Source organism: Hydra vulgaris, chromosome 11 (genome assembly GCF_038396675.1).
Source record: "Hydra vulgaris chromosome 11, alternate assembly HydraT2T_AEP".
Lineage (NCBI taxonomy): Eukaryota > Metazoa > Cnidaria > Hydrozoa > Anthoathecata > Hydridae > Hydra > Hydra vulgaris.
Window position 1 is genome coordinate 53130188 of NC_088930.1, and position 15533 is coordinate 53145720.

Here is a 15533-nt window from a genome sequence, read left to right on the forward strand (position 1 = left end):
TCAATATCTAATATGGTTCTTGAGAAAACACTATTTAAAAAGTGAGCCATTTTGCATGAATTTTCATTTTACAAGCAAAAGTTTTTTTTCATCGTTTTTAACAGCTAATAACTTTTGAACAAGTTAGTTTTATACTTCAACTAATTTATGATAGCAAGTATGCTATGGGATTTAAATTTTTTGTGATTTTAAAGAGATTATTCTTAAAAACTACTTCATAAATTAATACAAATCAAATTACCTGTTGATCTACACGTGGTGAATAAGTGTTAAAAAAAAATCAGTTAAATAAAGAGCTGCATTCAAAAGTTATAGGTCATCATCACAAATAGATCAAGTTTTTTTTAAATTGATCCGCGATACAAAAATCTTTAGTATCTTTAAGATGTAAAGTTAATTAACTTAATATATTTTTATACTAATTAGTATTATATGATAACTTTTTTATATTATAAGTAATTTATGATGCTATAAGTATAAATAATAGTTTATGATGCTAAAATATATGATATTATTAGTAAAAGTTTTACTAAAAAACTCAATGAATTATATTTAGAACTTAAATACAGATTTGAAATACTTTTCTTTCAGTGACTTAATATTTTTAGTGGCATTTTGAGTATGTTAAAATACTTTTAAAAGTAAATTAAATTATAAATTGTTTCTTATTTAAAAAGTTACCAAATAAATCTAAATTTATGGAAGAAAATTTTTTGGCACCATGTGTGCTATGCAAAAAACCAATCGATACTCAAGATATATTAGATAAAATAGATAGATTATGGGAAAATGATATGTACAAAATTTGCAAGACTTGTGCAGGTATGAAATTTAATTTTTTTTGTTATTTTATGTATTTTCTGTTATATTATGTATTTTCTGAGTTCTTTTTTTTCTGTTGTATTTTTTTTTTATTACATTTCACTTATTTCTCTGATTATTATGAATAGATTCATTTTGTGGTGTTTCTTACTCTGAAAAAGGTGTTATAGTTGAAAGAGGTACATATATATATATATATATATATATATATATATATATATATATATATATATATATATATATATATATATATATATATATATATATATATATATATATATATATATATATATATATATATATCCCAATATGCACCTGATTATATACATTCACAAACACATAACCACACAAAATCACACATACAAATACATATGTATATGTATTTTACAATGAATAGAAGGATAAAAAATTAGAACAATTTCATTAAAGTATATATTTTAATGAAATACTTAGAAATACTTTATTTAAACAAGTATTTTTCTATTGATATGATATTTCTTATCAATTCGTTTTCTATCAATATGTTGGAATTTTCATCTAAAGATATATTCTTTTCATATTATATAGTTGGGCCACTTTAGTTTAGAAAAGGAGGACAGTTAAAAGGAATATATATATATATATATATATATATATATATATATATATATATATATATATAAATTTATATATATATTTATGATTTAGTATATATATAGGTATTTAATTTAATTTAGCTTTCAAAAATTTTACGACTCAGTCAATACAAAAAATTTCAACTTTGCCATTGCTAACTTCTATTTATTCTGGACAAGTATATGTATTTTATATACATGATTTTGCAAATTTATAGCTTATATATTTATTGTGTGAGAGTAAGATTAAATTTTTTTTTTTTACAGCTTTATAGTTACAGGCATAATATGTATAAAGCTAGAGGAAAGTTAAAAAGTAAGCTTGGATTAAATTGGTGAAAAAAATCATTATAAATATAATTTTTTTTAATTTTGAATTAGTATTAATTTATATTATTGATTTGGATTTCTATTTTAAAGAAAACCTCATGGATCAAGATTTTATGTCTCTATTGCCGAATGATAAAAAAGATGACTTATTTCGTGCTATAGGTTTATCCTTTAAAAATCTTAAGGTAATTCAGAATTGATTATAGATATAATTATTTATAGTAATACTCCAAATAAAGTTGCTGTTTTAGGTTGTAAAAAAAATCGTTAAAGTAGAAAAAGTGCGTCTATTAGCGCTAGAGTATAAATATATATACAGGGTGGCCAAAGGTCATAAAAATCATGGAAATGTCATGGAATTTTATTTGGTCATGGAAAAAGTTTTTTTAGACATGATTTCAGAACTTTCTACCAATTAGTTTTTGGCTTGCATGTTTTATAATGACCAAGTTGCACATGCTTAGTGCATGGCGAGTACTGAATATTTTACTCTAGTGATTTATCACAAAAGTTTATGAAGAGTCATGGAAAAGTCATGGAATTTAATTTTCAAATTTGAGTGGCCACCCTGTATATATATATATATATATAGATATATATATATATATATATATATATATATATATAATTTAATTTAATATTTTGTAGTTTAATGATTATGCATTCAAAGTATTAATTCCTGAAGCTATGTTATATCTTTTTGCGAAGTTGGAAAGAATATCAAGAATCAAGGTTTTTAGAGTTTTAAATTAAAATTAAATTTATGTGTGTTTAATTGTTTGTATGTTTATATATAGGCACACATGCACACACATGCATACACTCACACACATATATAAAATTTGTTATACTTTTACTATATCTTTTACTTTAGGCTGAAGTATTAATTAGTTTATACTCTCTAGAAAGGTATAAATTTAATCACTATAAGAATGTTTATATATTATCATTTTTTTAAACTGAATTTATTGTATTATTTTTAATGTTAATGTTTGTATAAGGAGTAAAATTTATAAATTCATGACATGTATTTTATTTCATAATTTCAATGAATTTATATATTGTATTTATAAACTAGTGGATGTTTATTATAACATACTTTGAAAGACGTTTATAAGAGTAAAAACTCTAGCCTTATAAATGTTTATTGCCAAGAAACTATAATGAACATGGCTTTTTTTGAAAAACATTTTTTGTTTGATTTCAGGACTAATGAACAGTTAAATGAATATTCAAATGAGGATGATTTTGAAGGTAATAAATTTATGATTAAATTAATTAATAATTTATGACTAATTGTGATAATAATTGGTATGGCATCTTTATAAAAGCTAAGGTATTCTTATTTTTTTTGGGTAATTATTATTTATTTAGAAACAAATATTGCAGTTAAAGTTGTAGAGGTATATTTTTAATTTTAATAATGTTGATTATCATTTATGAGTTTTAACTTGAAAACCTACACCACCACTACCACCATCATCATCATCAGCATTATCATCATCATCATCACCATCATCATCACTTTCATCATCATCATCATCATCATTGTTAAAACAAAATTATTTTTGGCCTTGTTTTGGCTGGAAAAATATTATTGACCATAGAGTTAATATTTTATAATATTTTTTCCATAGGAATAATTTTCTAATATAAAAATATATCTACCATAATTTCAGGTAACAGAAAATAAACAACTTAAACAGATAAAAAATGCAAACAGGAATGATGATACAATGCAAACAGGACAGGTTTATGTTAAAGATAAAACATATTTTAAACTTCAATTGAACTAATTAATTTAAACTATAATTAAAATTTAAACTATATCTGTTCCTCCAATGTTTGACAACACTTTTTGAAAGAAGTTTAAATACTTTTCAATGTGTTAATTACTGGATTAACTACTTTATTAACAGCTAATACAAGAAAACATCGAAAGTACAATCAGCCATACTCGAGCAGTCGATTGTATTCGCCAAAAAAAGGAAATAATCACGGTATTTGTCTATTTTAACATTTTTGTCTAGCTTAACAATAATAAAAAAAATTAAAATTTTAGTATACAATTAATTAAGCATACAATTAGCTAAATCATAATATTGTATTGTGAGCAAACTTTTATTGCATTTTTACTGTTATTGTAAACTTTATGTTTTATCGTTTACTTTTATTGTAAACTGATATTGTATTGTGAACAAACTTTTATTTGATTATTTAACAAAGTGGTATTTTATTATTTATTCAAAAAATTATTATTTAACAAAGTATTAAATAATTTATTATTTTAGCATAATGAAAAAGCAGGGAATATGGTCCGTCGTAAAGTTAAGTGTCCTAAATGTGGAGAGTGAGTCAAAAATTGGTCTAAATAATTTTTACTTTTATTTTTAATTTTTTGAGTTTTTATTGTTGCATTTCAGGTCAGTTGCTAATTTAAAAAGACATTTGACTTCAAGAAAACATAATTGGGACAAACTTAAAGCATCAAATGCACGGTTAAACTTCGGACTTAACTTAAAACGGAAAATTATTTCACCCTCAAAAAGGCATTCTAAAGTGCAAAAATATCAAAAAAAAATATGTCCGATGAATTTTTGTACAAAAAGAAGTTCAAAGACTTCGAAACCATTTAAGACAATTCCATAAACTTTCAAATGATGATGTGAAAATTATGGTAGCAAAAGCTGTTAATGTTTATGAAAAATGAAGCAGCGAATCTGAGTTTGAAGATCACCCAGAAGCATTGGATTCAAAGATTCCAAGTCTTGAACCTTATTTTGATAGAGAGGTGTTTAAACAAGGTGAACATTTTATAAGTTCATCAACAGAAAGTGATGAAGATTGGTTGGCTTCACAATATATTGCCACAAGGTTTAATGGAAGAGGTTAGTAAAGCAAAAAAGTACATTTCTAAATTTTAACAGGACTGTATTTTTTTAATTCAAAAACATATTGTAATTTAAATATTTTTTTTGAACTTGCAATTATAAGTTTAGTTTTGTGGTTTTGGCAATTAAGTAGCTAAGTTTTTATTGTTATAAATCAAAACAATATTTAATTTGAAAAACAGAAAAAAAAGCAATAGAAAAGTTGATGAAACAGGAAAGGTTATGTTCTATTATCTTTAATTATTTGAAAATAAAAAACTAAATGGTAAGGGAACCATACTGTTATCAAACCGAAAATAGATACATTTGCATATTGTTCTCTTATTATTTTGTAAAATTATTATTGTTTATGTTTGTTTCAAGATGGCATAATTGATTATATATATTTTTAAATAACTTGGTTATAGATAATTCAAAATGCAATGAAAATACTAGTAGTGATACTTGTTGTTCTATGTCTGACGATTCAATTGAATCTGCTGATTTTGAAGATTTACCTGACAAATTTTACATGACATCTTGTTTAGAAGATCAGCTTATGAATGATTTTGTTGAGTGGCTTATTAGTATTGATGGGGGTCGCAAACCAAAAAGAAGTGCCTTAAAACACAAAGGTATCATACTGGGCATTGTCAGGCATGCAGACAAATATGATATTATTTATAATAATCTTAGTTGCCATTCATTTTTAAATTCATGGACGGTTAAGCTTAATAAAGAAAATAAAAAACCTGGGACAATAAAAACATATCTTAGCTCGATAAAACATTTTTTAGATTTTTGTATCATTAAGGAACGAACAGATATCATTACAATTGAAAAACATACAAAAATTAAAACACAGATATCAAAATGGTCAAAGACCTTATGGAAGTCTATTCAAGAACGCCAGCATGAAAAAGATAGAAATGATTTTGAAAATTTTCCAACTCCTAAAGAAATTGCTATTTTAGATAAGTCAGACCTTGTTTGTGAAGCTAACAAAATTATTAGTACAAGCAATATTAATGAAGTTACAAAAACTACATTTTGTTTAGCCAGGGATTACCTAATTACTTATATTATATGTGACAACGCCTCTCGTCCTGGTGCAATAAGCAACATGACCTTGAATGAATTTAAAAAAGCCTTGGAATAGAAAGAAGGTTTTATTGTTAGTGTAGTTAAACATAAAACTAGCTATAAAGGGCCAGCTAATATAGTGCTAAGTCATTCTTTATATTTAGAAGTTAACAAGTACATTAATTTTATGCGCAATATGCTTTTTGGAGTATCAAAAACTGACGATTCTCATGTATTTTTATGTTGGAATGGTAGTTCCATTTCTTCATCGATGCTATCTGCCCAATTTACATCTTTTTTGCATAAGGGTACTGGTAAATCTAGTATTACTCCAACAATTTTTAGAAAATTCACCACAACATTGGTTCATGACAAGCATCCAGAGTTAAAACAAAATACTGCACATTTGCTATGCCATGATTTAAGAACAGCTGAACGATCATATGATAAAATTGATAGGAGAAATAACGCTGCAGAAACAAGTAAGAAGCTTCGTGAAATTGTTAGAGAAACAGAATTATCAGAAGATCAAGGAACTTCATTGAGCTCAATTTTTGAGTCAGAAATTTCTATGGACAGAGTAACATTATCCGATGTTAGAAACAAATTTAATCAGTACTCACTTGGTGATGTATCAGACTCAAAAAAGGTAAAAAAAGTTTTAGATAATGTTCGTTATCTTGTTAAAAAAAAACAAGTCTCTGAAGATGATTCAGATTTTCTTTGCACAGATTATGAATTTAATAATAAAAAAGATGATAGCCTTTAATCTTATGAAGAGAACAACATCATTGCAGGTTCTTCTACTTCATCATTAAATTTCATAAAACGTAATCGGAAGGTGTTTAGTCAAGCTGATTTAATATTAGTACATACATATTTAAAGGAATTTATTCTTTCAAAAAAGCCATTAATTAAAAATGATGTAAAAGCACATTCGGAGTCAGTGCCTGAGTGCAAGCAGTTGTTAGAAAAATTTGGTGTGAAATCTTTATTAGTTAAAATTCGCACCGAAAAAGGAAAACTATAATATTTTAATAATATATTCAGTTCCTAATTTTCTTTTGTCGTTTTTAGGGTTAAAGTAACATATATAAAGCTAGCAATTTTTAGTTGTAAGTGATTCTTAAGTAAAGTTAGCTTTTAGTTAGTTTTTAGTTCAAGTGATACTTATGTTAAGTCATTCTTATGTATTGCCAACTAAAATAACTAGAATTATACAAAATGTTATTGACAAAGTGTTTTTAAATACAATAATCTTTAATACAACAACTTCTAATATTAAAAATAGTAAAAATACAAAGTTTTCTTTGGTATTGATATAAACTTTTTTTCGGTGTTTGTATAAACAAATTGTTTGCATTTAATAAATTTTTTTTTTAATTTTTTGGTTTAATTTATTCGGTTGGATATATGTGTCAAGTAAGGCATTGCATTTTTAATAAATGGATGAGAGCCAAGCAAGTGGAAAAAGGCAGAAGATGTATTATTTTCTATTTATTGTATTATAATGATATTTTTTCTTAGAAAAAATAATTAGGAATAGACAAAGTAAAAAAATTTCTGCTGGAAGTTGTAAAAAAAAAGAATGTTGTGTTATGCTTTTTTTAAAAGGTATCTAAATATATATTTATTAGAAATTTTTAAAATTGTTCTTAAATGGTTTCATCTTTTTTATTACTTTAGATAAAAATGTACTGATTGACATTCGTTCATTTTTATTTACAATGTTGTGCATTTTTAAAATTAAATTGTGTTAAATTTTTATATAAATGATTATAATTATGCAAAAATTAAATGATTTTATATATTTTTTTAAAGTTCAAACATAATTGTATTCTTTTTTTTTAGTTGTCATTACTTTATTAGTTTGCTTACTGTTGAAACATGGTTTTAGTTTAGTAAATTTATATGATATGAAATTTACTGTGTTAATCATAAGCCAACAGGCATTAAGAAATTAGAATTCTTAACTATTGAGGTAAAAATAATTTTATTTAGTGGTAATATAAAAAATCCTTTTTTAATAGTTAATTGTGCTATAGCTATTTTGTGCTAAGTATATTGTTTTTATTATTAAAAATAATATCTTTAGTTATGATCAATAAATAACACAGTGCCTTTGAAACACAGTCTGTCTCCTTTCTCTTTTACTAAAGTTTATAAATAAAGGGGAGCACTAATGGAACACTCTGTTACTACTAATCTCTTATGTATTTTTTGGTGTCATAATTGATAATGACCATGTTTAAAAAATGTTTTATGAGTCACTTACTAATTCATGATTTATGAATCCCAGTTGTTCTTACAGATTTTTCAAAAAAAAATTTTTGAAATAATCATTAACTAACAATTGCCGAAAGATTGGTCACATTTGATTATAATGATCAAATTTTATTCTACTCAATATAGTTACTAGTGTTAGTGCAACCAGGCTGTTATGTTACTAATGGAACACTCTGTTATGGAACTAATGGAACACTCTGTTACTACTAATCTCTTATGTATTTTTTGGTGTCATAATTGATAATGACCATGTTTAAAAAATGTTTTATGAGTCACTTACTAATTCATGATTTATGAATCCCAGTTGTTCTTACAGATTTTTCAAAAAAAATTTTTTGAAATAATCATTAACTAACAATTGCCGAAAGATTGGTCACATTTGATTATAATGATCAAATTTTATTCTACTCAATATAGTTACTAGTGTTAGTGCAACCAGGCTGTTATGTTAGCTGATTATTTTCTTTTTTTTTTATTATTCCTTATTGTCTAAAACACAATAACAAAAATATGTAAAATAATGCTTTTGTAGTTTAAGATGATCTTTTTTTTTTTTTTTTTTTTTTTTTAGTTACTGGCAAGTTGTTCTTGGCTTTTCTTCTCTGGTGCTTGCTGTTATTAAAAAGAACGTAAACCAAAAAGATTATATTATATATAGATATGGCTGCGATTGTCCCTTTTTTTACGGAGGAGAGCGCAACGCTAAAAATTAAATTAAAACTTTTACAGCGTTCTTTTGTGGAAAAACCGGGACAACGGCAGCCCTATATATAGATGATTTTTTATTTTATTATATTTTTCAGATAATAATACATCAAGTAAAAGTGTTGCAAATGATTTGTTTATTAATAACTCGTACTACGGGTTGCTTACTGCTAGTATTTAATAATAACCTAGTGTTCTTTAATAATATAAAATATCTCATCACTATTATACTGATCAAGGAAATTGTTAACAAATTAAAAACCCAAATTTTTAATATAACTATAAAAATTATTTCTGACTGTAGAATGAAGGACTGCACAAACCTTCTAGCTTAAAATAATGACTTTTTGAGTGATTATGCCAAGGTTAAAAAGTGTTGCACTATTCAGATTTGCACTGCTTATAAATGAATTTTAATTACATAATGAAAGCTTTCCACCCCCATCAAAAGTCAAATCAAATATACACCCCCCATTCCCATTAAACAATTGTTATGAAGCAACAAAATAAAAAAATTTTAAAACTCGTAATAGAAAAAATTATAAGATTTGTAATAAGCAATTATAGGAGGCTAAAGTTATTTTCAAGAAAAATAAGAGTGGCGAAACAAAATCTGTTTTTTTTTGGAAGAGCACAATCTGATATAGTCTTGTATCTGTGGACTGGTATAAAATTTAACATTACTAATGTAATGTCCATATGTTGCTAATAACTGCTAAATAAAGTTGTGGCGGTGTTCTGCATTCTACCGAATGTTGAATATAATAGAGTTTGAGCCATTTTGCAAAACGAATTCACAAAATCTGTCAAAATTGGCATTTCCAGCATTATTTAATACAAGTAAAGTGAAAATTCAATAAATCAGAATTTTGAAACATTACCTTTAGTATTTTTTACGTATAGTACCAATTTTTTTAGTAAAAAAAAATATGTGCATTTCTAACGTGTTCAATTTTTCCAACATGATCACACTACAGAGGAGCAAGAACAATTTTTTTTGCTCATCTTTTTACCTATAGTAAAACTAAATACAATTTTGTTAATAAAACAACCCATATAAGAAATGCACACGCACAAAATGCTTCTTTTAAAGTTCAAAACCAAATATTCTTTAGCATTTTAAAATATAAGAATAGTGTGCCCTCATGCTACCTAAAATCAATATTAAAAAATCATTGTTTACATGTTAGCCAGTATCAATATTTAAAAAGTTTGATATTTTGTTGATGGAAATAATGCCAAGATAAATATTTCGCGAAAGGGAACTCTTACTACCTTCTTATTACAAAGTTTAATAAAATTGACAATTCTGCTTTGAATATTTTAAAAACGCAAAAATAAGTTCACCATAACTTTATATAAGTTCCCGTGAAATTTTTGGAATTAAAAAAAAAAACGCTTTTTCAGTAGTAGTAAAAAAAATAATTGGCCAATAAAAGTGGAAATTTGTTATAAGTGTGGGGAATTTGTTCCTTTTTAAGAAAAAAATTTATTATTTTTGTATATAAAATGAAAATTCAGAAATAATCCGAAAAGCCGTTAGGTTACGCAGCGCTACTACTATTGTCAGTTTTTGGCATAATTCTATGCTAAAATCACAAAAAAAATTGATTTCTTCTATTTATTATATAAAAATATAAGAATAAATGATAAATAAAAAAATAAATGTTACACTTTTCAATATTTGTCTCTACCATTTATGCGCTAGATCTTTAGGTAACATGAGGGCTCGCGACCGGGATTATAGTAGTAGTAGTAGTAGTAGTAGTAGTAGTAGTAGTAGTAGTAGTAGTAATAATAGTAGTCGTTATATCCCTTATGCTAATTTTCTATGATCCCTGGTGTTACATTTGCAACCATAGTGTTACATTTTGCCCCCTATGTTACTTTTTTATTCTAGTTGTCCCTCATGTTACAAAAACGTTGTAAAATAAAAGACGACGCTCCCTCATGTTACAGAACTTGCGCAACATGGGGGATCATTGTTCACTTATGTTACGGTTTTTAAAGTCGCATAAGGGTAACATAAGAAAAAATTACGTTTGATTAATTTGGCAAAATAAACTAAACTAAACTTCTAAAATTATTCGCTTTATTAAGGTAAACGGAAATATAAAAGTTTTTTTAATACAACTTTTAATTAAACTTTTTAAAGGCTTAACTAATTTGCTTTCATTTTTATATATAAATATATCAATATATATATATATATATATATATATATATATATATATATATATATATATATATATATATATATATATATATATATATATATATATATATATATATATCAGATAAACTAGAGCTATATAGTGTTGTTACTGATAGGTGTTAAGGTTAATATAAGCAATACGTCAATCAAACAAATTGTAAAAAATTTAACTTTTAACTTTTTGCTTGATATTGGTGGTATTACATGAAGTAGCATGTTTTATTATAAATATTGGCCTATAATATTTTTGCTATTATTGTTATTGTTTTTATTGTTATTATTATTATTGTTATTGTTATTTTAATTATAGTTCTTATTAATATCATTACTATTATTATTTTTATCATTATTATATAGATTAGAATACTTTGCACAAGTATGGATGTGACTATAATGTAACTTGCACTTAGGCTAAAACTTTTTTTAAATTGCAAGATCTTCTTCTCAAGGGCAATAGTAAATATTTATAGTCATTTATAAAAATAAATATAAGTTTAACACTTTAGACACTTTAGCAAGCGTTAGATTTTTCATATAGATTTTTGAATTTGTGAGAATTGTTTGGTAAAGCAAATTCTACACACTCTTATAAAAATAATTCATAGTTAATGATTATTTATTGTGCTTCTACCTTTTGAGTAAAATAATTAAAAGTTCAAATAAACTTAAGATTTTTCTCTTTCAACATTTTAAATTTATGGTTTAAGTAAGTTATAAACAAATATTCATGTTGACTTTATTCAAAATGATGGAGAAGACCTTATTTTATATTTCATATAAGTTAGTACTGTAATGTTAAGTACTCATTTTTCTTTTAATACACACACCCATACACACTTACACCACACACTCATACACACACACACACATGTGTGTGTGTGCGTGTGTGTATGATATATATTATGTGTGATATATATTATGTATATATATATATAATATATATATATATATATATATATAAATATATATATATATAAATATGAATATATATAATATATATATATATACATAAATATATATATATATACAGTAAAATTTATTATTTGTAAAAGTTGTTGTTTTAATCCCTAGACTTTTAGAAAAGTCATAAAAATCAAAATCTTGCAGAATCTGCTCACAATACAATTGGAGTTGACAGTTTAAATGTGGTTTTTTAAAAGTTGCAGTTAAATAAGAACTAAGATTGTCAATAATACACATCACATAAAATTTTTTTATTTCAGGTATATACAGTTAATAATGCAGTAATCAGTTATAAAATCAGTTTTAATAGAGAATTACCTAGCTAAACATTCAATGCTAATTTTTGTTTAGTGTTTAGTAACAATTACTTTAAGGCAGACAAAATTTTTTTAGCAACTCTACTATTCATTGCGTTAATAAATATATGCTTCTAAATGTGTCAAACTTTAATAATTTTTTTATTTACTTTTGTGGGAAAAAGTTGCTCTTATATATTTTCGGATTTTTGAATTAAAAATTGTATTGTAGCATTTAAAATCCTAGGAATCTAAACAAATATAGTATTTGTCAAATTAAGGTTGCCTATTTAAAAAAAATTTAACTTGAATTTACACTTCCTTTTTTTATTTAAGTCTTTACTAATATATTTGTTCCTTTTTTGCTTATATGTCTATTCATATATCGTATTATGTTAACATACCTCTAAATAGTATATATACTAACTTAAATATATGTTATTAGTTGTGTGCAGCTTTACATCTGCTAGATTGGCTACTTTTTCACAATCTGCTTTTCAGTTTTAATGGTTAACAACTCAGTAGTAGTACCAAAGGACTGAAATCTGTATTGGTTATCAGAAAGTAATCTAAGTTAGGGTGTTTAGCGAGGTAATTTTTGTCAGACTTTAGAATTTTATTAGATGGATATTATAAGTTTGGCAAATAAAGGCTCAGAGATAATAATAATAGCAAAAAGATTGATTAATAGCTATAGATCAAGCAATTTTGAAAAAATCTGAAAGATCACACTGACTCCTTTAACTATAATCAGAATCAGTAGGTTCAAACCTGGTTTTATGACAAAATAGTAAATTGATATATGGCATGGACATATATAGCTATATGCCCAGGTCAGGCCTTTTAGAGTCATTGTGAACAAAAGGATTGTATATATCTAAAGATGAAAGAACTGAATTTTAAACTTGCTTTACAAAATACAAATAGGTCTAGTGAATTTTTCAAATTTCAGCATATGAAAACTTATTTTGTAGAACACAATTATTTGAAAAAGATAAATTGAAATAACTTGATAATAACAATGGTTTATCATGTTGAGTATTTCAATGTAAAAAGTCATACTTTAAATTATTGAAAAACTTCACTTAATTGTAGATGGCACCCTAAGCAATAAGCTGCATAGTTGCTTAAATACCACTCAAAGTTGTTAAAACCAACTCAAAGTTGTTACAATTTTGGGTTTCTTGTGTGGTCTATGCAGTCCACTAACACAGATACCTTCTATGCATAACATGACATTCTGTATTCTTTTATATTTTACAGCTGTTAGTAGAATCAGCTTTTTTGAGTGGCACCACAGAGTTCATAAATCTAACTACTAGCAGCCTTAGAGAAACTGTATTGAGTTTTAGAGCTGTGCTCATGTTAGAAAACAGAAGCAGAATTGCAACTTCACTGCCATGGAGACACAAACAAAAAGTCATTAATAGAGTCAAGTAGATCCAGCTTCATACAATCTAATACAGGTTTAAATTTCTGCTAGAAATTTTGGCTAGAAAAGCAAGTTATCGTGGGCAGAGAGTCAAAGGAAGGTTATACTGGATTACATGTTACCAGTAGCAAGGTAATCGTGATGATCCTGATCCTTTTCTATACTAAAATATTGTTGGTAATAACCATTTTAACCATTGATTAATTAATCTATATCACCAATACCCCTTTTTCTGTTTACTACCATTAGCACCAGTAATGGTAAAAAATCTGCACTTGGGTGCACCACTATAAATTTGTATACATCTACTTTGTTTTTAAATGGTAAAGCCCATACGACCATATAATGTATTATTAAGATAAAAACATGTCTAGTCCTACTTAAAATAAATAAGATTTAAATTGATTAAATATTTATTTAAAAATTTAATCTGATAAAAATAATTAATAAATTATTCTCCAAGCTTTTGATTAATTAAAGGATGCATAAATTGATATAGGAAAAAACAATAATATGTGTGCAAAATTTGTTTGATATTTTTACTTTTTCTACTCAGAGGTTCTACAAACAGCAACAATAAGAAAGAAAAAATTATAAAAATTATTATTTAAGTTAAATAAAGTTTTTCACATAAAAATATGTGCAAATTTACTCAACATTTAGTGTGGGGGAGAAAGTAAATGCGTGAGACAACTGTGTTAGCTTTATTATAGCTTTAAATTGCAGTTTAAATTTTTTTAGATGTACTTTAATTTATGCAACCTTTAAGCACATTAAGGCTATTACACCTTCAATAAAAAAATGTGGCTTCAAGAAAAATGGTTAGTATATTTTTATTTGGATTTTTTTATATAGTTTAGCTAGTTTATTTTTTAAGTAAAAAAAGTTATTAGTGAAATAGACGGGTGGAAAATAGTTTTGTTTTTATATTTAGCGTAGTACTGAAAAAAAAATTGATCCTTTGGATATTGATAAAAGAATGATTAATCAAGAAATGGATTTACCAATATTCATCAAGCAATATATATCTGATGCTAAAAGTACCATATTTTGGTTAAAATATTTTTGTGTTATTCAATGTCAAAACTTCTTCATTTTTTAGGCATACACTTTCTGAATTTTTTAATAAAAAGCACTTAAGTTTGTTTTTAAATGCAATTATTAGTTATGCTTATTTTAAAACAAAAGGTAGTTGTAAATAAAATAGCATAAGATTCTCAACATACCACAATTAAACAATTTGTATTCATGAAGTTTTTGTAAGCATTATTTACCAATAAACAATTTTTTCATTTTTAGTGTTTCTATATAAAAAAATATAAATATAAAAAAAATAATTACATATTTTACTAAGGTTTTAAAGTTTTTGCAAACACGATATTCCAAAGGGACATTTCTATTAGAATATCCCGGTGAACATGTTGAGGCGTTGTGAAGGAGAAAAAAGGCAAAGTTTTGCAGAGTAAAATAACCTGGGATATTTTATTTATTATTTCACTTTCAATGGTAAACAGTACTAATATGTAATTTTGAAATGTGCTTAAAACACTAATTTCAAGGTAAATCTAACTAATTATTTTTTTCATAATGTGGATGAAACATTTTCTTCTTGAATGGGAAAGTTTGTCACCATAGTTCACCATCTTATTTAAATTGTTTTGTTAAAGCTGTTTCTGAGAGAAAAATTCCTCATTTATATCTTTTTTCAACAAAAGATATTCCAAAGTTTACAGAATTACGGTGAGATATAAGATATGATTTATTTTTTTTGCAAAATTTCATAAAAAATCATTTTTCTCAATGATATTCAATCATTACAAATTTTAGGTATAGCTATGGAAAAACATCTGGATTTTCCTGGCGGAAGCAGGTTTGTTTTATTTATGAAGTTTTGTAGCGTTTTGCTATTATTGATTG